Raw genomic sequence first — 23,979 nt, 5'->3', positions numbered from 1 at the left:
TTTATATCTTTTATGGTGCTGAGAAATGTTCCTTCTATTCCTATTTTCTTCAGGGCAGTTGTCTTAAAGGGCTATATCATTTGTTTAAAGTCTTTTCTGCACCTGTTGAAAAATCATGTGATATCTTCCCTGAAGTCTATTTATATACTATATTACATTTATTGGGTTGCATATACTGAACTATCCTTATGTCCCTGAAATGAAACTGACTTCGTATGTTCTCTGTATGGTATTCTCAATGCATTCTTGCATTCAGTTTTCAAGTAGTTTATCGAAAGATTTTACATTTATACTCTTCAGGTATGTTGGTTATAGTTTTTCTGTGTGTCTGTGTGATCATTTTTAAATAACAAAATCAATTGTTTTATTGGCCTTTGGTCTTCACTTTATTAATTTCTGTTTCATTTTTATTATTTCTTTTCATCTGTTATTTTGGAATTCAGCTTTTTGTTCCTCTAAAACTTGAGTTGTACATTTGGTTATTTCTAATATCTCTTAATTTTTAATGTAAGCACATACAACTATAAACTTTTCTTTTTGAGATACCATAACTGCAACTTAAATGTTGAGATGTTTTCCTTGTCTTCATCAAGTCATTTGTTCATTAATTGCTATTTTGAAGTCTTGTGTTTCAGGTAAATTGCTTTTCTTGGGGAATATTACAACAGGTATTCTGGCTTCTGGAGGAAAAATATAGTAGTAGTTGTTCATATTTGTGGTTTTTGTACTGAAATGTGGGATCTAAAGTTAACATGTTTGTGCTGGTTCTTTGTGAGGTGTCTGGTCTTACCTGGATTGGGTGAATATTTGGGTCTGATTGCTGTGAGGGCAGATTGCAGATCGGCAGAGTGACACTTGGCTTTCAGTCTCAGTGCTACTTCAGGTTTCAGCAGTCATATTCTTACTGCTTCCAGATCTGAAGTTCTTGTTCGAGCTTAGACTCCAAGCAGTTCCAGATGGGTGCAATGGGTGTAGTGGGGGATAGGTTAGCAGGTGAGTGAAGCCGACAGACTCTGGTAATCTCCCAATTAGGATTCAGGGTGCAGCTCCAAAAAGGGTGGCAGAGGCAGAACTAACAGCATCCTAGGTCCTAGATAGTAGTGATCCCCAAAGCAATGGATATGACTTGGAAGGAACAGTTCAAAAGGATAGCAACATACCTGGTTGGAAGGAGACCCTTGGTCTGTGCTATGTGTAATGGTAAGTCCCAAGGGGATGAAAATAAGCTGGAGGGAGGGTTGAGATGGGGGTACACTAGAGAAACCAAAGTGTACAGGGGGGGAGAATACAGATAGCCTACCTGCCCCCCCCCCCCAAGTATAATGGCTATGGGGTCCTTGGATGAGAGCAGGTTGTGGTTAGTGAGGAGTCACACAGAAATGGAGATGAGTTGGGAAGAGTGTTTCACAAGGATAGCAACATAACTGGTTGGAGGGGGGCCCTTGGTCTATGCCACATGTAACGGCAAGTCCCAAGGGAATATGAAATGACCTGGGAAGCCAGGCTGAGGCATGCAAAATGGCAAGTCTAAGAATGGACCAATGAAACCAAAATGGAGGAAGGGAAGGAAAATACAAGTAGCCTACCTTGGTCCTTACTAAGTGTGGTGGCTGTAGAGTCACCTGAGGAGAGTGGTTCTCCTAGGGGAAAATTAATGTCCTCTCTTGTTTATATAAAGACCCACAGTTAATTCAATAATGCATTGTTCAGCCTCTAAGTATTTGTGGATTTTTATTGTTATTGATATCTAGTTTTATTCCACTATCATCTTGATAAGAAAAGAAATGATTTTGATTCTTTTGTATGAATTACAAGTTATTAAGAGAAAGGCAACAGCAAAGAAACAAAAGGAAGGAAATCCTTTTCAAAGAGAACAAGACTAATAAGTAAAGCATATCAAGGTTTAGGATTAATTAGCGTCTTCAAACTCCATCTCTTATTGCACCTCTACTTGCAACAGGGACAGGAAATCACAGCAAAAATTGAAGCAAGCGGCTTCCCATCAGGCTTTGCATATTCTCAAACGTCTTTCGGCTTCAAGTCTTGCTTCCAGTGCTTACCAGTAATTTGACCTTGAACAAATGTGCTGATCTTCATGTCTCTCCCCTGTGATATGGGGATGATAATATCTCAGCAGGTTGCTTCAGGCTTAAATGAGGGGAACATAAGAAGTAGCTAGCACAGAACCTGGGTCAGAATCAATGACTAAGATCATGCAGGGAGTAATAATATAAATGCATATGTAAAAATATTTAATACAAAAATTTTTTAAAAAGTAAAAAAAAAAATCATGCAAGGAGGTGTAAGAGACAAACAGGTTGTTCATTTAATTGGGAAAGCTTTTCCTAAGAGAGCAGCTCTCAGCTGTCATTCCGTGGTAGTTAAAATCGTTGATTTCTGTCTCTGCTGGTGTCTGAACTTAGCCTAGATACAGTCATGGAGATGAAGGCAAGCCAACTCCACGTTGTGACAGGAGCATTATCATCTCCAGTTTAGAAAGTAAACTGGAAGAGAAGTAGAAAGCTCAAGTAGGAAAAAATAATAGAAATATCTATTTTCTGGGTGCCACTTCTATTCAAAGCAGTGTCTTTCTAGTCTTTAAGTTATTGTGGTGTATATCACAACACTCATGCTTAGAGAATGCTCCCTAAAGCTGCTCAAGTAGCCAGGTCTTACATTTCTAATGCATGGCCACTATTCTAGACCCAGTGTGGGTGCCAGAGAGCCAGAGTTAAGCTAGGCTCCCAGCAGACTGGAGCAGAGTCCTACAGATGGGACAATGTAACCAGTTTGCTTTTTAATTTTTCCTGTCTCTGGAAAGGAAATAATCTCTTTGTAACTTATTTCATTCCTTGTAATTGGTGCAACATAAGTCCCTGACAATGTGCACTCGGGCCAGGCAGCAGGGAAAGCAGAGAAGATGAAGCAGGACTTTTAGAAATCATGATCTTTACATGAAACTAGATCAGGCAGTGGGAGGGGTGAACTGAAAATAGCCTGAGGGAGTGAGAGACAAGCCTGTGAAACAGTGAGAGGCAGGCGGAGACAACTGAGATTAGCAAGGAGAGGGCACTGTGCAGAGAGAAGGAAAGACGTGGCATGATTTGTTTTTCAGGATTCTGTTACACCATCCATTCATCCATCCCCAAGGGCAAAAAATCACTCCCCAAAAGACAAAGTGTTTTAAATTATGTCAGCTTAGTTACCATCCCTTTGGTAGACTACCTGCCCCTGCAGAAACAGCCATTATCTGAAGGGAAATGATCAATCAATTCATCAATAAATGGACGGAGAGATAACACTTATCTTCAGATCTTACGTTCTTTGTTATACAGAATTTGAAATGTACAGAAAAGTCTAATTACCAAAATCACCCATTCTGTTTCATAGATATAACTATTATTAGCTTTCATATACATAAATTTTTCTATTACGTAAGTAACACACAAAGAGACTCTCTCTCTCTGTGCGTGCGTGTGTGTGTGTGTCTCACACACACACACACACACACACACACATACACCATCATTCATGATATTTCAAAGTAAGAACATAACAAAAGCAAAATTCTCCCAATTCATATATATATATATATATATATATACACGTGTGTGTGTGTGTGTGTGTGTGTGTGTGTGTGTGTGTGTGTGTGTGTGTTGCTGGGGCTTGTTAAGTTTCCAGAATTAACTGTGTTATAACTGATTTCAAATCCTTGTACTTTCAAAGACTAAGTTTTGCCTTATGCCTTATCTCTCCTAGAATCTAGAATCTTAAAATATTTATTAAAGGACTGGAGAGATGACTTAGTATTCTAGAGCTCTTGCTGCTCTCACAGAAGACCCAGGCTCAGTTCCCAGAACCCACACTGGCAGCTCAAAACCAACTGTGACTTCAGTTCCAGGGAACTCAGTACCCTCCTTCTGACTTCCATGGGGACACCTATACACATGTGGCATACCAGACAAGTAGGCACACCTATACACATATAAATTTACAAATAGTTTACAATTATCAAGCCTATGTGTATATTAATACTAGTATTAGTATTTAAGATTATAGTGAAAGAATATGTGTTTGCTACTAAAGCCATTGTGAATTCACTACTGTTCAATAAATACAGACCTCATGGAAAGACCCAAGGATGTCTCGCTGCTGCCTACCAAGTGTGCTCAGGACATAGCTCCTGCTAGATGATTAATCTGCTCCAGAGTGCTGGTCTCACCATCATGGATAATCACCTTTATATAAGGGGGGCAGGGAGTCTGTTTTATACTTTTTGGAATCCAGCGAGACAACAGTTTGGGGCAATGACTTATCTGTGCCTTCAGCCTTAAAGGAGGAAAAATACAGAGTAGACACTCTATCTTTGAGTGATTACTATGTCTATGAACAGAGGTAAGCAGGTGACCCAAAGCAAATGAGGCAAGGTGCTGGGTCTTCTTATCCTACTTTTAATTACCCAAGGGCCAAGTGGTTTGTAGCATTCTAAATGCATGTTTCAACGTCACTTCATTTTTAACTTCTTAATGCTTTAAAGTGTAAACAGTGCTAGCTCCTTGTTACATTGCTGTGACAAAAATACCTGACAAAAGCAACTTAAGGAGGAAAAAGGTTGTTTTGGTTCATAGTTCTGGGTTTGGTTAGTCATGTTTGGGGAAGTCATAGCAGCAGGAGCCTGGGGTTGGAAGGTAGAAAGCAGAGAACATAGAATACTGACACTCAGCTCCTTTTCTCCTTTGTATTCTGTCCAGGATCCCAACCCATAAAAAAAATGCCACCCTCACTTAGGATAGACTTTTCTAATTCACTTAATCGAGTCTAGAAACTTGCACACACAAGCCCAAAGGTATTTCCGTGGTGACTATAAACCAAGCTGACAACCAAGATAAACCATTACACACACACACACACATACACACACCACACACACACATACACACACCACACACACACACTGTATAAATTATAATGATGCATTCAATATTTGCTAGTAGATTTGTACTTCATTTACCATGTGCCTCCACATAGTTCCACATGGATGTTGTTTGCAAGCCTTTTCTAATCCTCCAAGAAATGCTACCTAATTCTTCTCTGGACCAGCTAACATTTTGGGAGAAAAATATAAGGAGGGTGGTATGCAATTTACAGAATGTAGACTTTACTTTTTGTCCTTGTTTTAAATATGGTCTCACCCTCTGCCACCCTCTGCTGTGCTTGGCTCTGTCTGCTTTTCTATGACATTCTTCATCCAGGTCTCTCATTCGAACTCCTCATCTCAGTCTCATTGAGGTAATGCCAAATATGGAATAGCTGTGTCTTCCTTACATATTGAAGTATGTTTTTCAGTGTGATGTTGTTTGAAGGAGGGGCTTTGAGGAGATGATGAGATCCAGAGATCTCACCATGCCCTTAAGAAGGAAGCCCAAAGAACTCATTTGTTACTTTCACAAGGTGACAGTACTACAAGAAGGCATCAACCGTGGCCAGGAAAAAGGCAAGCAACCAAACACTGAGTGTGCCAGTCCCTTGATCTTAGATGTCACAGCCTTCAGAACAATGAATGAAATTTGTGTCCCACAGAATCCATGCAAGTTAGAGGAACTACTTAGCTGCCCTGGCTCTCATAGGAGGTTAAACTGTCCTGTCTACACTCTGTGCCAAGAACAGGGAAGGTATCTCTACATCCTTTGCTTTTCCCTAATCAATTACAATTAGTCATGTGCCTCAGGGGATCTGTATTCATTTTATGTTGTCCCAAGTGCCACTGCGCTTCTGATATCTTCCCACGTTTTCCAGTGACTGGTACCATGTCACTGTGGTAATCCTGAAAGTAAATATGTGAAATTGGAAATGTCAGGGCACGAGCTTTAGAACTGATAGAGGTTCTGGGCTCAACAAGGTCTCTGAGAAGGCACGATTGTGAGAGAGTCAGCAAGGAAACTTTCAGGAAAAATAGAAACCCTTTTATTTCAAAGAAAAAAATCTAAAACTGTTAGAGACAGATGGCTGTGCAATGCCTATAATAAAAAATATGAATACATAATAATTGAATTTGAATACTTCTAAAATAATCATCACCTAGGACATTATAAGTTCTTTGGTGAGTGTCCCACCAGTGGTGACCCTCTCAGCTAATCTGTCACAGCGCTGAGTTTATACTTTGTTCCAGGTGTGCTGGGGGGAAATGGCAGCCAACATGCATAATGCCAATGCTTTTCTCACTGCACTTGTCTTTTGGTAAACTGTAATGAGTTGTGCCACTTAGTATCTCATCAACAAATCTCTCATGGAACTAGAACCTGAACAAAGGTACAATCTGATGCAGGATGATTCTTTTCTTCAAGAAAAAAGCCCACCAATGATGCTGCCTGGAGGGCCAGGAACCAGAGGCTGGATAGCTCAGAGACCTAGGATAGAACCAAATGCAACTGACAAATATATATATGATATTTTGCTATACTCACCTAGACCAATTGTCATCATGGAGGCTTCACCCAGCAATGGATGGAAACAGATGCAGAGACCCATAGCCACACATTAGGAAGAGCTTGGAGAATCCTGAGGAAGATGGGGAGGAAGGATTATAAGAGTCAGAGAGGTCAAGGACAGCACAAGAAAGCCCACAGAATCAACTAACCTGGCCTCGTAGGGGCTCACAGAGACTGAACTGCCAACCAGGGAGCCTGCATGGGACTGACCTAAGCCCTCTGCATATATGTTACATATATGTGTAGTTTGGTCTTCATGTATAACTTCAAACAGTGGGAGCAGGAGCTGTCTCTTACTCTGTTGCCTGCTTTTGTGACCCTTTCTTCCTACTGGGCCATCTAGCCTTAATAGGAGAGGAGGTGCCTAGTCTTAATGAAACTTTAATATATCAGGGCTGGTTGATATCCATGGAAGCCTGTCCTATTCTGAAAAGAAATTGAGGTGGAGTGGATGAGAGGGAGGGAGATGGTGCAGAGAGAAACTGGGAGGAGAGGCAGGAGGGGAGATTGTGGTCTGGTTGGGATTTTGGGGTAAGAGGGCCCCCCTATCAGAGGTCTAGGGGAAGGGAATAGGTAGAAGAGGGAGGGTGGGTGGGAATGAGAAGATGAGAGGGAGGGGATAACAATTGGGGTGTAATGTGAATACATTATAATAAATAAAATATTCATAAAAATGTAACTGGAGGAACTCTTAGAGTAAAACTACAAATATTGTTAGCATTATTCAAACTCTGTTGCAGCAAATGCTGCTGACATGACTTATACTATTTGCACTGGACACTGTGACCCCCTCAGCTATTATTAGAAATGTGCTTCCTTCTATGCCTTAGGTAAGAATGACCTTCCCCCCAGGGGTTTGGTTAGTCAACTGACCATTACTAACTGTTCAAGCAGGGCTTCAGTCAACGGCAGCCAAGCAGAAGTCATGGCCCCAGAACATTGATCACATCATTGGGAGGCGGGGGTCTGATCCTTTCCAACCAGCAGTGCTGATATAGAGTGCCTTGCCAGTAAATCATCATGACAGACATTTACAGCTTCAAGTCTTAGATCTCAATCCCTCATTCATGTCACATGTGGACTTAGTGTTTCATTTTTCAGCCATAAACATGGGGGTTGGCTGAGTAAGTTTAGAGCAAAGTCCTCCTGCCTCAATATTACTAAATCAAGGCATGGCTCTCCTAGGGAACAGTTGATTGTTTCTTAGTCAGGCTCTTAAAAGCCCCACAGTCTCAGAGTGGCAATCGGACACTTGTTCCTGCTAAATTCTGGGCTTTGACCTATAATAGTACAAACAGTGGGTTACTTGAATGAATGCTAAAATACATGTCTAAAATGTGATTTTCCTAAGGCCTGGAATGTGCCTGTGTGTGCATGCATGTGTGTGTGTTTCCCTGCTGTCTGTCCCATGTGCTGGGCTCAGGACAAAGTTCTGATGGTTTTATCTCTCCACACTCTCTCCCCTGACATCACCAATGTTCATGGTTTTAAATATCATCTCTCTGCTGCTGGTTCTCAAACGCACATTAGACTTGTACCTTTCACTTGTCTGGCCTGAAGAATTATACCCTCTACTTACTTGACATCTCCGTGTGAATGTCAGATGGACTTCCCAAGCTCGTTATGTCAAAGACTAGAACACTCTGTTCTCCATTGCCGTTAACCTTTTCCATGACATTCTGCCTGCTGTATGCATTCCATCCTTACCTGGAACACAGATTTTCCCTCCTCCATCCTTTCCCACCTATGCTATATTCCCCTACAATAAACAAAATGATGCCAAATATTTATAGTGTTAAAGATCCTCAAGTACTTCGTAAAGTTGTCATATTCTTTAAGATCCTTTTAAAAATAATCTTCTTTTTGGACTTTAGCATCTTATCAAAGCAAGTCCTTAATCATTCTTCAACTAAGCATCATCACAAACTTTAAGTATTTAATTTACTTGTTTAGTTAATTGCCGCATGAGCTCTGTAAGATATCATACCTGTTTCACACACTGTCATCATTTTCTCAGGTTTGAAACCAAGGCCAGCACACAATTAATACTCAGTAAATATTTTATAATAATACAATATGCACATTTATGATGTGTGTTTGTTGAACGTGATCTCCTAGCCTTATTTCATTGCCTTTTTAAATTTGGTCAATATTTTTCTCTACATGATGGACACTTTTAATGAAGAATTTCATATTTAGTTACACTAGAAAAATTTATTCTGTTCACAGGGAAGGAAAACAATTGCATATATAAAGATGTAGATGCTGGGGTACTGGGAGATTAGCTTCCCAGCCCTTAGTTTTACCTTTCACCTTCTTCAATAAAATTAAAAACTGGTGCATGTCAAGAGTTTTTGGATCAGTTGAAATGATCAGAAACATAGATGGGAAATCCACCCATGCATGGAGATCTGAATGTGTTTAGTAATTGTTTTCTCATGCCAGCATTAAAAATGTCCTATTCATTTGCAGAACGGCTTCACATAAGTTTTTCTAAATTGGTGTTTCAGTATACGCTAATTCATTCCTTTTTATAAAAAATATATAAGAATGAATAATTGCTAGGTTGGGCATAAAATGTGAGGTAAAATTCTTTCTTTTACAGCTATGCTAATTTAGATGTAATTCTATTGTCTTCTAGTGTTTCTCATTCAAGGAAATAAAGCAAATTTGTCACTATCCTAACCTTAATGTTGCTGTAAACATGCTCTTAATTTTCTGCCTGTTGTCAGTGGACTCATGGGATCTTCTAAAAACTTCATAATTCAAAAATTGTGTCTGACTATATATAAATGTAAGTCTCATTTTATTCATGCTACCTATAAAAGCAAGAATTTTTAGTCACCAAGTGTAAGAGCTTTTCTTACACCAAGTAATATTTTCAATAACTTTAAATTTTTTTTCAATTAGTTACCATTCGGGGAGATATTTTTCAAAGAGCATTTCCAATTCTCTGGAAACCTTTTGTCTTTTGTATTTATGACCCTCAGTCTCTGTTTTCCTATATTTCTTCTGAGAGAATTTTTTTTTTTTTTTTTTTTTTTTTTTAGAGATTCTCAAGTTATGTCTGTGATTAGCCTCTACTTGGTGTCATTTCTGTCCCCTGGTCCCTCGGATGAAAACCAGATTCTTTTACAGAGCTTCTGGTTTGCAGTTATACAAACATCTCTCCATGTCTACCATTTTATGACATGTCTTTCCAGATCACATTACTCATGTAAACTAGGGTCAAGGAATAGCTAGTGCCTGTGAATGACAGAAGCACCAATATTGAGTCAATCGCTACACTTGGTAGCTAGTGAGGCCAGGCCTGCAAACATGCTTATGCTGTGGGTATGCCCTTCACACGCACTCTTCAATGAGGCTCTCATGGAAATAGAAGAGCAAAGGGTGAGCAAGGTGGGTAGAGTGTTAGCATCTCCTCTCTTGCCTAAGAAGATTACTTAAGAAAACACATTACTCCTTAGGAAGACCTGACCATGAAGGTGAGCAGAGGTGCCTGTGTGTATATATAACCTCTTACCAAAGAATCGGAAATGGATCTTTCTTTAATTAGTTAATTTACTTATTTACTTTACCTTCTAATGGTTGCCCCCTTCCTCCTCTCCCCCTGGTCTCCTCCTTTTCTCCCTCCCCCTTAACTCCCCCTAGAAAAAAGGGGGGCCCCCTCCTATCAACCCATGCCAGCACATCAAGTCACATCAAGACTGAATGCATCCTCTTCCTCGGTGGTCTGGCGAGGCAGTCCTGCCAGGGGGAAGTGAGCAAAAAGCATGCAACAGAATCCTTGTCAGAGACAGTCCCCACTCCCCTTACTAAAGAGACCACATGAAGACCAAGTTGCTCATTTGGTTCATATGTGTAGGGGGCCTAGGCCCTGTTCATGCATGGGCCCTTGGTTGGTACCTTGGTCTCCAGAAGAAACCCTGGACCCAAGTTGGTTGTCTCTGTTAGTCTATTGTGGACGTCATGTCCCCTCCACGTCCTTCCACAAGGCTCCCTGTGCTCCACCCAGTGTTTGGCTGTGAGTCTCAGCATCTGCTTTGATCCACTGCTAGGTAGAGCCTCTCAGAGGACGGCTATGCTAGGCTCAGAAATGGATCTTACGGAATGGAGCAAAGGTTGAATCCTAGCCTTGCAGGAAGACGGGAGAGGAGGAGACAAAGTCAATCATAATAGCACCGTAGTATTGATCTTAGGCTGGAGTGAAATGTGCCTCAGAAATAGCTGTGTTACAAACAGGGAAATTGCCAAGCTACTATAATTAAGATCAATGTATAAAATTCTGAAGAGGGCTTGATTTAATTAGTATTTAGAGCCCCCTCGTGCCTAGCACAGGTTAGAACACACTAAAAATATCTTTCTGGAATGGAAACGACCATGTTGAATGCATCAGCGAAAGAACTGGGGGTAACTGTGGCAGTGCCTAGCATCCTCCTGAAGCCACCTCAGAAGGTGAGCTCCTGTGCCCATCCTCTCCAGGCACGTCTGTGTCTCTGTTTTCTACACAGGCTGTATGCATATTCACTAGCACTCACATCTGCTGTAGTGCTTTCTTGAATGTATATCTTTATGAGCTTTAAACCTCTATATTTCTAGCACTTGGTCACTAGAATGGGAACATATTAATCTTTAATAAATTGAACATATGGAAGAGGGAAAGACACAAGGGCGGTAAGGAAGGATAGAGGCAACCTTCTAGTTTGACTACATAAAATTGGAGTGGATAGAGCGACAACACTTGAGAATGGAGCCTGGGACCCTAGAAGCTGACTTTAAGTAACTTTATCTCCATTTTTAAATAATAAAAATGGAAATTAAATATCTTCATGTTCAATTGGATAGCTCACACTTAGCATGTGCTATGTAATAAACTGCACCAAAAATTGAGAGCTTCATATGTATCAATATGCATTTATCTAGCCAAAAAAATTGTGTTGTATTGATTTAGACTGGGCTAGACAGGAGTGTTTGGCTAGTTTTTGCCTATTGTCTTTACATGCCTTGTCAGCTGGTTGTCACTGACTTAAGTTGAATATGGTGCGGGGACAGATGCTCATGTGTCTCAGCCTCGTTCTGGAACTAGCTTGGTAGCCTTGACTGTTCTTTCTATAGTGACGGCAGGGAACAAGTAAAAACCCAACCACAGGAGCATTGTCAAGCCTCTGCTTGAGTCACACTCTCAATGCCCCACTGACCAAAGGGGTAGAGCTTTAAGACCATTAATGAGATCCACCACGTGCATGAATCACCCTGATTAGCCTAATGAAGAGGCTCTCTGTCCCTGTGAGAACAAACAAATGTTTAAAAGCACTTCCCAGTTGGACAATTATGTGACACAGAAACACATATTTAGTTTTGAGAGAAATATTCTGAAGCTTTCTGAGAAACTCAAATTACCACTCAGGATGTTAAATCTCTTTTTATAACTGGATGTGTAATGGGTCTAGGACTTCAACCCGTTTGTACGCTAACAACAGATGAGCCTTCCACAATTTAATAGATACCAGCAAAGAGAGTCAGAAACAAAGGGCATTTTATTTTTTCAGAGTTTTTTTAATAACAAGAGAACTCATCTTTTACAGGGGATCTTTGAGCCTAATTCTCAAAAGGCAGTGCTTACAGGGCTAGATGACACCTACCCACTCAGTTTGTGGTATCGCAGTACAGAAACCAAGCTTTGTGGTCCTGATCCTTTTAGAATAGTAAGCCTGACAGTCCTTCATCTGAAATTATTGTCTAAAAACATGGAAAAGATGGCCAGTAAGATCAGTAACGCCCCTTCTCATAAGACACAAGACAAAGTTCTATGGAGAGCTATGTCTAAATGGTGCAAAATAATTTTTCTTAATTCAATGCTGGCCTGAGCCAGAGTCGAGATGCATGCAGGACTGTACCATAAGTTCTGAGAATTAGCACTGCCTCTGGACCTAGAGTCTCACACACAGGCAGAGTAGTACATGGCAAACAACAGTCAACTCCCACGTTCTAGCTTCTGCTCACTGCCTCCACTCAAATGTACACTGACCACTTAGATGGTTGGTGTGAGACCTGTCTCTGGCTCTGTATTAACCCATCTGTAAAGAAAAGTGGGGGTCAGCAACATCCTGCTGACAGACCCTCTTGCCTTGTTTTCAAGTCTTATCCCCCAGCACTTGTGTAAGGGGAAGTACTACTATGGAAAGTTGACCTCGGGCAATCGGAAACTAAAGTGAATACCCCAACCCTGGGACAGCGGATATTCCAGAGCTCCTGCAGGGTCAAGGTAAGGCTACTCACAGCATAATCTCTTTCTCTATTGTCCTACTATCTTCGTTTCTATGGAGAAATCTTTTCTGTAAATCTCTCTCTCTCTCTCTCTCTCTCTCTCTCTCTCTCTCTCTCTCTCTCTCTCTCTCACACACACACATACACATCTCTGTTGCACTCTCTGCTTTTAGGAAACCATACTTGGCACAGAGGAATAGCTGTCCCCAGAGAGCTGGGATCAAACATGGCTGGATACAGGTGAGAGAAAAGGAGTCACAGTGTTCCTACCACATCTCACTCCAGCATTGTATCCTGTCTTGATCAGCATAGTTATTTCTTTTGCCTTGGTTGACCTCTTATCAACTTATTCCACCAGGCCTCTAAGCATCCTAAACTATTTATATTTATTTTAACTTTTTATTGATTCTTAGTGAGTTTCACATCATGTACTCCAATTCCATTCATCTCACAGTTCCCTCATGTCCATCCTTCATCTATGCAACCTCCTCCACAAAATAAACACACACACACACAACAACAACAACAACAACAACCAAACAAAAAACAAAAACAAAAAAAAACCCCAACAAACATCCAGGAAGCTGTACTATGTCATAGTGTGTTCCACAGCTTATCCCCCTGTCCTCAACTCTTCACTTGCAAACTCTCATTGCAATGAGTCACTGATCCGGTTCAAGATCTCTGGCTCTTTGACAACTTCAATACTGGACCCTCATCGGACCTTCTCCCAGTTATCCTGTTGTTGCCCTGAGTCATGGGAATCCTGCAGCTTTATAACAGTAGCATCTTAAAGTCCTACCTTCTGCTTACTTTGTCATCCTTTCTCAAGTGGATCATTCTGTTTCTGTTACCTGCTAAGAGATGCCAAAACACTACAATGCTGGATCTAGAGATGACATTTAGGTCCAGGAGTGTGTGTATGTGTGTGTGTGTCTGTGTGTGTGTGTGAGAGAGAGAGAGACAGAGAAACAGAGGGACAGAGACAGAGAGAGACACAGAGACAGAGACACAGAAACAAAGAGACAGAGACGGAGACAGACAGAAAACCTCCATGAAAACAAGTAAAATATTCATTCTCAGGTTATGTGTAGAGGGGAAATGTCAGAAAATCCTTGGAATTCCTTAGAAGTGCTCTCCATTTTCAGATCACTGGTTACCTGCTGCTGCCCTAACTTATACACACAATTTATGCAGGTACACACCACTGTGCCCCTGGCAACGGCAGTGCCTGGAAAGCTGTCTGCCACATTCACTTCTACTTAGGCCATCAGCAATGCCAGGCTGCTGTTTCTGGACTAATGAGTTTCTGCTTTAGTTGCAAGATGTCACTGAATTGTGCAGTAGACTGCTTGGGTGCAAAACAATACCAGATATTTCTTAACAGAAATATTTAATAAAACTTAAAGTTATTTAACTTCTGCTTCTAAGACCCCCACCACCTAGAATTCCAAAATGAATTCCTATATTCTTCTTTTCTGGGTCACATGTCTTACCCAGAATTCATTTGGACTGTCACATGTCTACTGAGAACTGTTTTACCCTACCAACTTCCAGCCAGAAACATCTCTCCTGAGTTCAATCAATCCTCTGGGCTCAGGTCTTGTTTTTTTTTACTTTTTATTTATTTTTGACATTTTTGCCATCTCAAAAAAAAAAATGTTCAGAACACAATATACCACCTTCCAGTATGGTACTCTGATTGGCAGCATTTGTTACTAGTATAAAAATATGTCCCTAAAGACAAACTTGCCATAGGTAGGTAACAAAAGTGTGTGCCGCACTAGCAACTCCATCTGTGTCAGTGTATCCCCATCTACCCAGGCAGAAACACACCCAATCTCCAGTAGTGAAAGGCAAGGAAATGACCCAAATATGCAGATGACATGCATTATGCACATGCAACATAGCTAGGCAACTGTATCCCATGGGTCTCAAATTAGACACAAACAAAATAGCATTAAAATGGTCACGAAATCTTACTCTATCCACCCTAATAGATTGTAGAACCACAGAGGCTTTTCCATAGAGTCCTGTTTTAGAAACCCAGTCCCCAGGATGCATATACCCCTACTCAGAACATCCTTTTACTCCACTAGGCAGCATCTGCAAATGGAGAAGGCTGCTAGCACTACTTTTTTTTTTTTTTTTTTTTTTTTCAGAAAAGAAATCTTTGAGCAATTTGTTCTCAACATCATCTTCCTTCGCAGTGTCTCCAAGGGGACCTGGGACATGGAAGAGATTCAGGCACAGATGCCACTTGAGAACACCCTCATTTAGAGAATCTGGATGCCTCAGAATGCTAAGACACACTTACTTGCTGCTCTGAATTGTGTTTCTTCAAAGTCTAAAAATATTTACCCTTTTGTCAGGCCTAAGAAAATCAAGTCTTGAAAGCTCTTCCTCCTCTGCACACCTATCCTAAAAACACTCACAACAATTCACAAGTGGTCAGGCATGAACAGACGTACAGACTGCTCTGTGAAAAACCAACACAGCGACAACAATATCAGACACGAGCTCTGGTAGTCAAGGAACTAAACTAAAAGCAAAATAATCCACCTCCACATTTGATAATAAGACAGGGAATTGTCACTTGGTGAAGCCATGTCAGCGGCATCAACATATAGTGGAAGGGCTTTTCTTTAACCTCATTTTACTTTTGTCATCTGAGCAGAGCTAAAACCTAAATTAAGACATGTATTTATACCACCAGGAGAAAAGATATTTGTCTCCATTTTTTTTCCTGAAAACAAAATGGAATATGAAGTATTGTGGAGTCTGTGATAATGGATGATGTAGCTACAGAGAAATGGCATAATATCGAGGAAAGACAGAACACAAAATAACAATGTCAGGATATTTATCTATCAATGTCCAGGAAAGAAAAAACAACACAAACGCTGGACACTAGATATGAAACTTGAAGACCTGTGCTTCAGGGCAGAGAGAGCGTGCTGTGTGCATATCTGACGTTCCTTTGCATGTTTTCTACTGAGCTGTAAATTCTGCACACACACATGTATATAGATAGAGACATCTCACAGTTAATAATCTATATACACCACACCTTTTCTCAACTGCTTCCTAAACGTCTTCCTCCTCAACCACGGCGGTACTGGCTCTTCCTCCATAATGAGCTCCAGATACCTCCATCCTGTGTTCTGTTTCCATGCTACCATCTGCCTTCCTACCATTCAACCTATTTTATGAGTTATTTCAATAATCCTTTAAATACTCATTCGGACTCCAACTTTATCTTCATTCTTTTTCACACCTCTCCTTCTGCTACCCAGATGACTTTTAAAATAACCCTTCAATGATGTCTTTGTTCTGCAGTAGTTTCTTACTGTCTCCAGTTTCACATCCATCTTTAGCAGACCTGGCCTTCGCCATACCCATCCACCCTCATATCCTCTCAATGACCTGCTTGAATTAACACATTCCACCATCTCGGACAATGTAAAGTTTACTGGTTGAGGTGTTCACTCTTACTTCACCATCTTCCCTGAGCAACTCCTTATTCTCCCCTGTTCCCTAACTGGATCCCCCTCTTCTCTCAAGTATCTGTTCAATTACCACCTGCTTTGGGAACATTTCCCCATAGCCTTATTTATCATCACATACCATAAGTTGTAAAGGACTTCTCTAGCAAGCCCAGGCTCTTAATAACAGGTAACATGTTTGCACAATACTTTTCTTGCAATTGTAATCAAATACTCAACTCCTAGAACTATTACTAGGAGAAGGGAGACCTGGCTCACAGATCATAACGCTTCATTGTGAGGGTGAAAGACATTGTGGCTAAGGCAGCTCGGCTTCTGGTGGCAAGAAGTGGGGCTGCCGCTTGTTCGTGTCTTGGAGGATCAGGAAACAGAGAACTAGAGTAAGAACCAGAAGCAGATGTTAACTTCAAGACCTACCTCAAGCTACTAACTCCTCTAGCTAGATCACATACTTTGAAGGTTCAGTAACCTTCTGAAATGATGCCACCAGTTCTAGAACAAGACTTCAGACATATGAACCTCTGGGGAACATTGTAGGGGTATAAATCTTAACTTGATTGACCTGAGTAGTACATTTAAAAAAAGCTCAATAGGGAAAAATCTTGATTGCTGTAGAAAACACTTCTCACAGAAAGCTTAAACTGCTTATTCTGATCTTTCAGCAACCTCAGGGTCCTAGTTATAGGCTCATTGTCTTCTCCTGAAACACGGACTGAAGGTGTGATGTTTGTCACACATGCTTTTCATTTCACAAAGAGCTAGAATCTGGGCTGTCCATCAGACTCTCAATCTCTACACAATCTCTGATCTTGTATCAATACTAGGATGTCTTTGCCTATTGATCTGAAGAAAAACTTGTGTTACAATGTAAAGGAATAAAATGTGGCTTGAACTCTAAGCTGTCCTAATAGGCCACATGCCCCCTACAGAATGTGTTATTGGCCTGAAGAGCTTTAAGTGGCTGGAATCACAAAGGATACAGTGACAGGGTCTGCTTTCCTAGCCTGGGAGCAGTGAAAAAAACAGTGTCTTCAGGGCCAAAGTGGAAAGCAGATTCCCAGAACCCCTGCCATCACCCCTGTGGAAGGTACTCAAGTTTATATTTGATTCCCCCATGAACACAAATAGGGCCTCAAAGTAAATACTTACCATTCCTGTCACAGATATGTCCTCAATGGGACTGTATCAGCTACCCAGGAAACCATCTGCCTCTTCTATACATATGTATTCTTAGAAAATCATAATGTTCTCTCAATGTTTGTCCCATTCTGCCCAGGGCAAAGGTGGGTGTACATTCTGATTGGGATTATCTACAGAAAGTAACCACCAAAATGATAGAAACACAAACTTCCTTGCCCTCCATCCCCCTCCTGCAAAAAGCATCTTCAAATGTAGCAAATGATGATGTCACCTAAATAATGAGAAAGTTTGGCCAGTGGCTTTGGACATATATAGATTCTAATTCTAATTTGTGGAGAGGATAAAAGAAAATGCCCAGACACTGAGGATTGTTAAGTATTAGAACCACTCACAAAGAGGAATAGGCTTTCTATTATTGAAAAGAACAGTAAGAAAAGAGAACCATTTATTTGGGACATCACCCGTTGACCTGCCCAAAGGCAAAGGGCTGCACTCTGTGGGCCTAGCTTCTCGTGTATCTAGTCCTGTGATCCTAGAAATATCCCTAATAAAACTGCATCAAATATGTAAAGCAATTTACAATTACTTTTCTTCTGAGTTAAAAAAGAAAATCACTGGGAGGTGGTTCATCTGGCTGCTAAACTTTCAGTAGGAATTAGGCCATTTAGAAATCAATAGTATTCTTTACCTAGCCCATGGCACTTGATTGATGCCTGCAAGTAGAGCCTAAAATAGAAATCAGGAAGGCACGTGTGGAATGACTATTTCTCCCAACTTTGACTAGGAGTGTACACTGATGCTGTTAGCCATCCTCTGCCAGTGCTTGGAGATAGCTGTGTGGTACTTGTTGCTAAATGTTTAGTAGTAAGTCCCAATATTGGGATACTGAGACAAGAGAATCCAGAGTGTGGGACCAGCTTAGACTACACAACTGTCTTTAGAATATTAAGAGTTTGGATGGCAGATAAAACCAAATACGAAATGCGACAGGAAAACCATTGAGATCTTCCCAAACTCCTAATGAGAGAAAGAACAGTGTCAAGAATTTCCACTCTGGGGAGAAGATGAAGAACAGATATTTTAGAGAGAGTTCCTTGGAGGGAATGGTTTTCACTTCATAAGGAAGAAAACTAAAGAATAATAAACAAATAGTATTCTCCACATTAGAAGAAATAGCCCACTGAATTATAAGATGGGTTTATGGGTATTTGACTATGATAATGAGAGTCCTGTAGAATGTGAAATCATTAATATATTCTGCACTCAGCATTGTATGCTTAATACTGCATACATTTGTTTGGATACCCTTACATCTGTTCAGTAATTACTGGAAATGAGGCATAGTGTCACCAGCAAAATATCCCGCTGTTATGAGCATATATTGCTTTAAAAACATAAATTAGAAGTCAAAATAAATGTATTTGATAAATGCATATGAAACATTGCATCTAGCTGGTAGGGCAGTAGATTGTTTTAATTAATCTTTCAGTTCATCTCAAGTTCAGATTTTCAGCATATTTTCTGATATTATTGTTTAACTATAATAAAACCAACATTTAAAAATGGAATGAAATGATTCCAGCTTTTAGGCTGAAAATAGTGGACTGACCCCAAACTATGGCTTTGCTTCAGCTCCATGAGGCAGCATTTTGGAGAGCAACAAACGCAAGGATGGAAGGACAGTTGTGACCCATTTTTGCCACTTTCTCTGATGTTCATATACTTACACTCAGCTCGGGAAAGCCCACTGTATTTATATTCCTAAGGGAGTTCACAGTCAGTTCAGAAACCATTGCTTCTCTTTGAACTCTACTATAGCCCGTATGCCCTCTATTCTGCAATGGCATCACCACAAAATGGTTAAATGCACCCTAGGTTAAATGCAGTAATGCAGAAAACTATGCAGCAGTTAAAAATAGGAATAAAATCCTGGTGTACTGACATATAAACATCTCTAAGACATATTAGTAAGAGAGAGCAGTTACAGTATGATTTACACAGCATGACATCACTAATGTTAACAATAAAAACAGCACTGTGCTTTTCTTTATGTAACTAGTTTATTGAAAAGTCTGATTCACGTAAATGTAAAATTGATTTTTTTTTCATTCACTGCTTTTATCTGGTTTACTTCCCTTTCCAAGCCCTTGTGGATAAAATGTCATAGGCACAGCTATCTGAACATTCTCACACATTAAACACTTAGGCTGTCCCTATCCGTTCATCCCAGGTTAGATCATCAGTCTCATGACCTCCCTTCTCACCTGGCTCAGTATCACTCCAGCTGGAAGGATTTGAAGCGAGGAGGGAGATAGCTCTGCTATCCAATTTCTCTTCTATTTTTGTGTATTCTTGCTTCTACTGCACTGGAATAAGGGTAGCACTGGACCATTGGAGCTGGTGGGGTGTGTGCTTGCTGACACTATCTGGTGTTTGATGCCACATAGAGAGCAAACATCTTACTTTAGGGTAGGTTTTTTTCTCAACTAGATGAAACGCTCTGATTTGGCCACTTTTGATTCACCTCACTAGGGTACCAAAAAACTACACTCTATTTTGAAAAGTGTTCCTATTTATTGGCACAGGTGTTTAGTCTGCATGTATATCTGTGTACCATGCAAAGTAGGGTTACAGAGGATTGTGAGCTGACACATAGGGACTGGGAATCTAACCCAGGTCCTCCAGAAGAGCAAGCCAACAATACATTTAGTAACTGACGCATCTGTCCAGCCCCAATCACATTATCTTGAGGGAAGGTCTTCTTTGTCAGAGTTCAGCCACATTGGTCAAGAATGCTCAAGCTACCATCTTCTATATCCATTTAAGGCACAGAAAACTCTATTGTTCTCCTCAAATGTACATTAATTACTCATTCCACTATATTTATCCATTTCTCATTCTGTTAAATACATCCTAAGAGAAGCGATTTACATTCTAAACAGATGTTCAGCATGAACATTGCAAATCCATGCCCCGCCCTCTTTGCAGACACTCCTAAAATATAAATACAGTTTTATTGGAATTTCCCCTCATTTATCTGGGTGTTCTATTTACTTTTGCGTCACTGTAACTAAACACTTGATAGATCAGCTTAAGAAAGCAAAGGTCTATTTTGGCTCACGGTTTCAGAAATTGAGGGCACCATGGAGGGGAATCCAGGGCAGACTGCCAGAGTAGGGGAAGCCTGTGCATGGAAGCTGCTGGTCACATGGTAGGGAATAGAATCAACGAAAACAGGCTGCAGTTGGAGCTGGGTATAACTTCTAAAGGCCTGCACTAGCTACCTACTTCCACCAGCCAAGCCCTAACTCTTAAAGACTCTACAACCTACAAAACACCACTGGGACTGGGGACTAGGGCCTAAACATTTAAGACCTGAGCTTTTAGGGACATCTGAAATTCAGAGCAGGATACTGAGGCTAAGCTGAAATGCCTCTCTGGGATTACTAGAAAGCAAGGATGGAGAAAGCACTGCGTTTGTTCTGTAAGATCACTTCCTTCTTTATACAGTTGAAAAGGAAGTTAGATGATGCTGGTAGCAGGGTCTCTTGAAGCATCTGGCAGGGAGATACTGAAAGACTCCTCATCCTAATTACCACTCAGCATCATATTACATACTGTTATAAGTGAAACTTACTGATAATATTTTCCTCGGGGGAGGGGCACGGGATGGTGAACACTAGTGAGTGGGGTTTAGTTTGTCTGTGTCATTCGGATTTATACAAAGAGAATATTTTCATATATTCCACTGGGTTATTTAGTATATTGCCTGGCTTCTAGAGATACCATGGGTATCTTAGTAAAGGCAGCCAAAGTTACAAGTCTCAGTATCGACCACCAGATTGCGGTGAATACCTCTGGCTGCACAGATAAAGTTCTCCCGAAGTCTGATTAAAGATACGCACTTTTTCCAAGAGAATAATTGGCAACTAATTGGTGCTACAGAACACAGCACAGACCCTTTTTACCCTCGTTACTAACGGGACACTGACGACAAGTCAATGTTCCTTTCCGTGTTCCACCTGCTACAAGTCTGTGTGCTCATCTGCTCGACTCTGACTAATGAATGCAGCAGAAACCCTGCAGGGTGGAAGGGGCAGTTTGACAAGAGCACACACAGAGATAAGATGGGGTGCTGAGCACCACATGGAGTTACCACTTGTCAGAGCCTCTTGACAAACATTTAGAAGGCGAGGGAGGGGTGTAGCCAACAAGCAACATGCCTAGAACAATCCTCTTCTGGCTGTTATTCTTCATGTCCATGGGGGGAAAAAAACCAAGCTTCCCCAAGGCACCTCTTTTTGGCAAGGGGAGGAGGTAACAGGACCAGACTCTTTGAGGGTGGCAGTGGGCACGTGGAAACTAGCCTTTTCATCTTTGCCAAGACCTGGGAGTCTCCATGGGTAGCTGGACCGGAAAGGACTCCACTACCTCTAACAAGCTTTGTTGACATTGAAAAGATGATTCAAAAGAGAAGTAAAAAGGAGAAATTGGAAGGTTTCAGATATAGCACGAGGGCTGTGATTTCAGCTAAAGACAAGTTTGCCTTAGGGATTCTTGCTCTCTGAAGAGAGCTCCGAAATTGCCTCCATGACCTTGTCCTTTCACACCGGGTCTCGGGAGAATTGTGATCTCTTTGTTTTCAAATGGCAATGTGTTCTTTCATCCTTAACAACTTAGTTTTTAGTATGGTGTCTCTTTGATTAAAGACACACAAAACCTGGTGCTAGAAGGGAATTTTAGCAATAATCCAGTGCAGCCGTTTCATTTGAACCATATGAAGAGGAAGCGTTCAGAGTTAGATGTCCAGGAACTACCAGTAAAGTCATGGTAGGTGATGTCCTGGGATCCAGGTACTTACATGTGCATGTGCGTGAGTGTGTGTGTGTGTGTGTGTGTGTGTGTGTGTGTGTGTACTCTTGAAGATGTCAGATATCTTGCTTTACTCTCTTAACCTTCTTCCTTTGAGTCTATGTCTCTCCTTTGTACCTGGATCTAAGTTGGCAGCCAGAAGCCCACGGTGATCCCTGTCCCCCACACTGTGGGGGCTACAGGCATTACATAGCTATTCCTGAAATTCTTTGTGTGTGCCAGGATCTAAACACAGGTCCTCTTGCCTATGCAGCAGGTCCTTTTACCCACTGAGCTACATCTCCAGCCACAGAGAAGCAGTTCTTGGTGGTAAATTTTATGTTCACACGTGTTCCCAACATCAGCACTAATGGTGGAGAATGGCAGTCATGCCTAAGACGTTACCTAGCATCACAGTTACTTCCAACCACACAGTCTAATTTGATACCAAACAACTCTGAGTTTCAAACGGCACAGCCACAAGTATGTCCATTGTAGAAAAGGCCACAGAGAGATCACTCCCTTTGCCAAATTCATGCGGAAACAAGCCATCCACCTGCTTCTTAGCTTAACTTTGTCCCCATATCATCAATCACAACTCTTTGTAGTTTCTACAGATTTCTAACATAATAATTGACTACTTTACACCTGGAATTGATGTTTTATTCGCCTCCGCAGGAGGAAGAAAAACCCACAGATAAGCCACATGCTTATTTTCAGTTATATCTGCTGGAATTTTATTATGAAAATATGACATAGTATATTGAAATTAGCAGCCAGAAGCCACAGTGACTCAAAATACAATATGAGCCTGCTTTCGGTTTTCTTATTTGGGGCGAGATGCCTCCAGGGAAAGATTTTGGTCTATGCCAACTTAGTCATAAAACAGTAAGAGCCTAGCAGTGACCTGTAGATGAGGCTTTCTAGCTCCTCTCCTGTGTCACCACCGCCTCCCTCACACTCCTCGCACCATTACCCATTCCCACACAAAGGCAGCCTCCCCTGCTTCTGTGAACAGTACAAAAAGTTACATGAGGCAGGCCTAACATGAGACCAGCTCGGCCTCCGGTATCTTCTGCTTCGTACCTTCAATACACACCACTTGGACATATTAATTTCTGTCACAGGGGGGAGATTGGTCAGTGAAATCTAAATGGGCTTTTTCTATTTATTGATACAATTTCGTGGCAAGAGCAATTTTCAGAGCTTATTTTCCACTCCATTGAATCCCATGTTACTGCAAATGAATATATTCCTCGGTCAGTGCAATGGCAAAACACAGTTGTAAGTGCTTTATGCTTCATTTGGATAAAGAGTTCAGGATATTACCAAATATAAAAGGAAGTTAAGGGCCATATTTCATTAGGAAGCTGTCTCCCCTGTTAATAAAACCTGATGCTGCTGGTAGATGTGTAAAAAGCCAGAGTGAGGGCTTTCAGACCGGGTGGTGTCCAATAAGGCGACACGGTGGCTCCGCGCACCACCCGAGGAGTACACCACTTCTCCAGCCAATATCGCCACACCAGCCCAAGGAGCAGGAAGAGACTGATAGCTGGATGGGAGGTAGATGTTTCATAGAAAATTGAAAATCCCACCCTCAGGCCACGATGCATTGTTTCTCTCAAGTTGGCCTTGCCGCCATTAAGGGAAGACGGATGCTAATACTGCTGAGTGCGCAAGTCATCAGGCGCATCCTGTTTGTGAGCTCAGAGGCTTGGGCTTTTAAA

At 41.1% G+C, this 23,979-nt stretch overlaps 1 long non-coding RNA gene across 2 annotated transcripts in view; it reads right to left on the bottom strand.

Moving 5' to 3' along the window:
• Positions 1-6,473: 6,473 nt before the first annotated feature.
• LOC127191010 (uncharacterized) overlaps positions 6,474-23,979 on the bottom strand; it is a 196,605-nt gene continuing 179,099 nt past the window's right edge. For both annotated transcript variants that reach the window (XR_007830812.1, XR_007830813.1), the window contains exon 3: positions 6,474-6,558. This is a non-coding gene — a long non-coding RNA (uncharacterized LOC127191010). The remainder of the gene's footprint in view (positions 6,559-23,979) is intronic.

The sequence above is a fragment of the Acomys russatus genome, chromosome 6 (assembly GCF_903995435.1).
Source record: "Acomys russatus chromosome 6, mAcoRus1.1, whole genome shotgun sequence".
NCBI classification, from domain to species: domain Eukaryota; kingdom Metazoa; phylum Chordata; class Mammalia; order Rodentia; family Muridae; genus Acomys; species Acomys russatus.
This window is presented reverse-complemented; position numbering and strand designations above follow the sequence as displayed.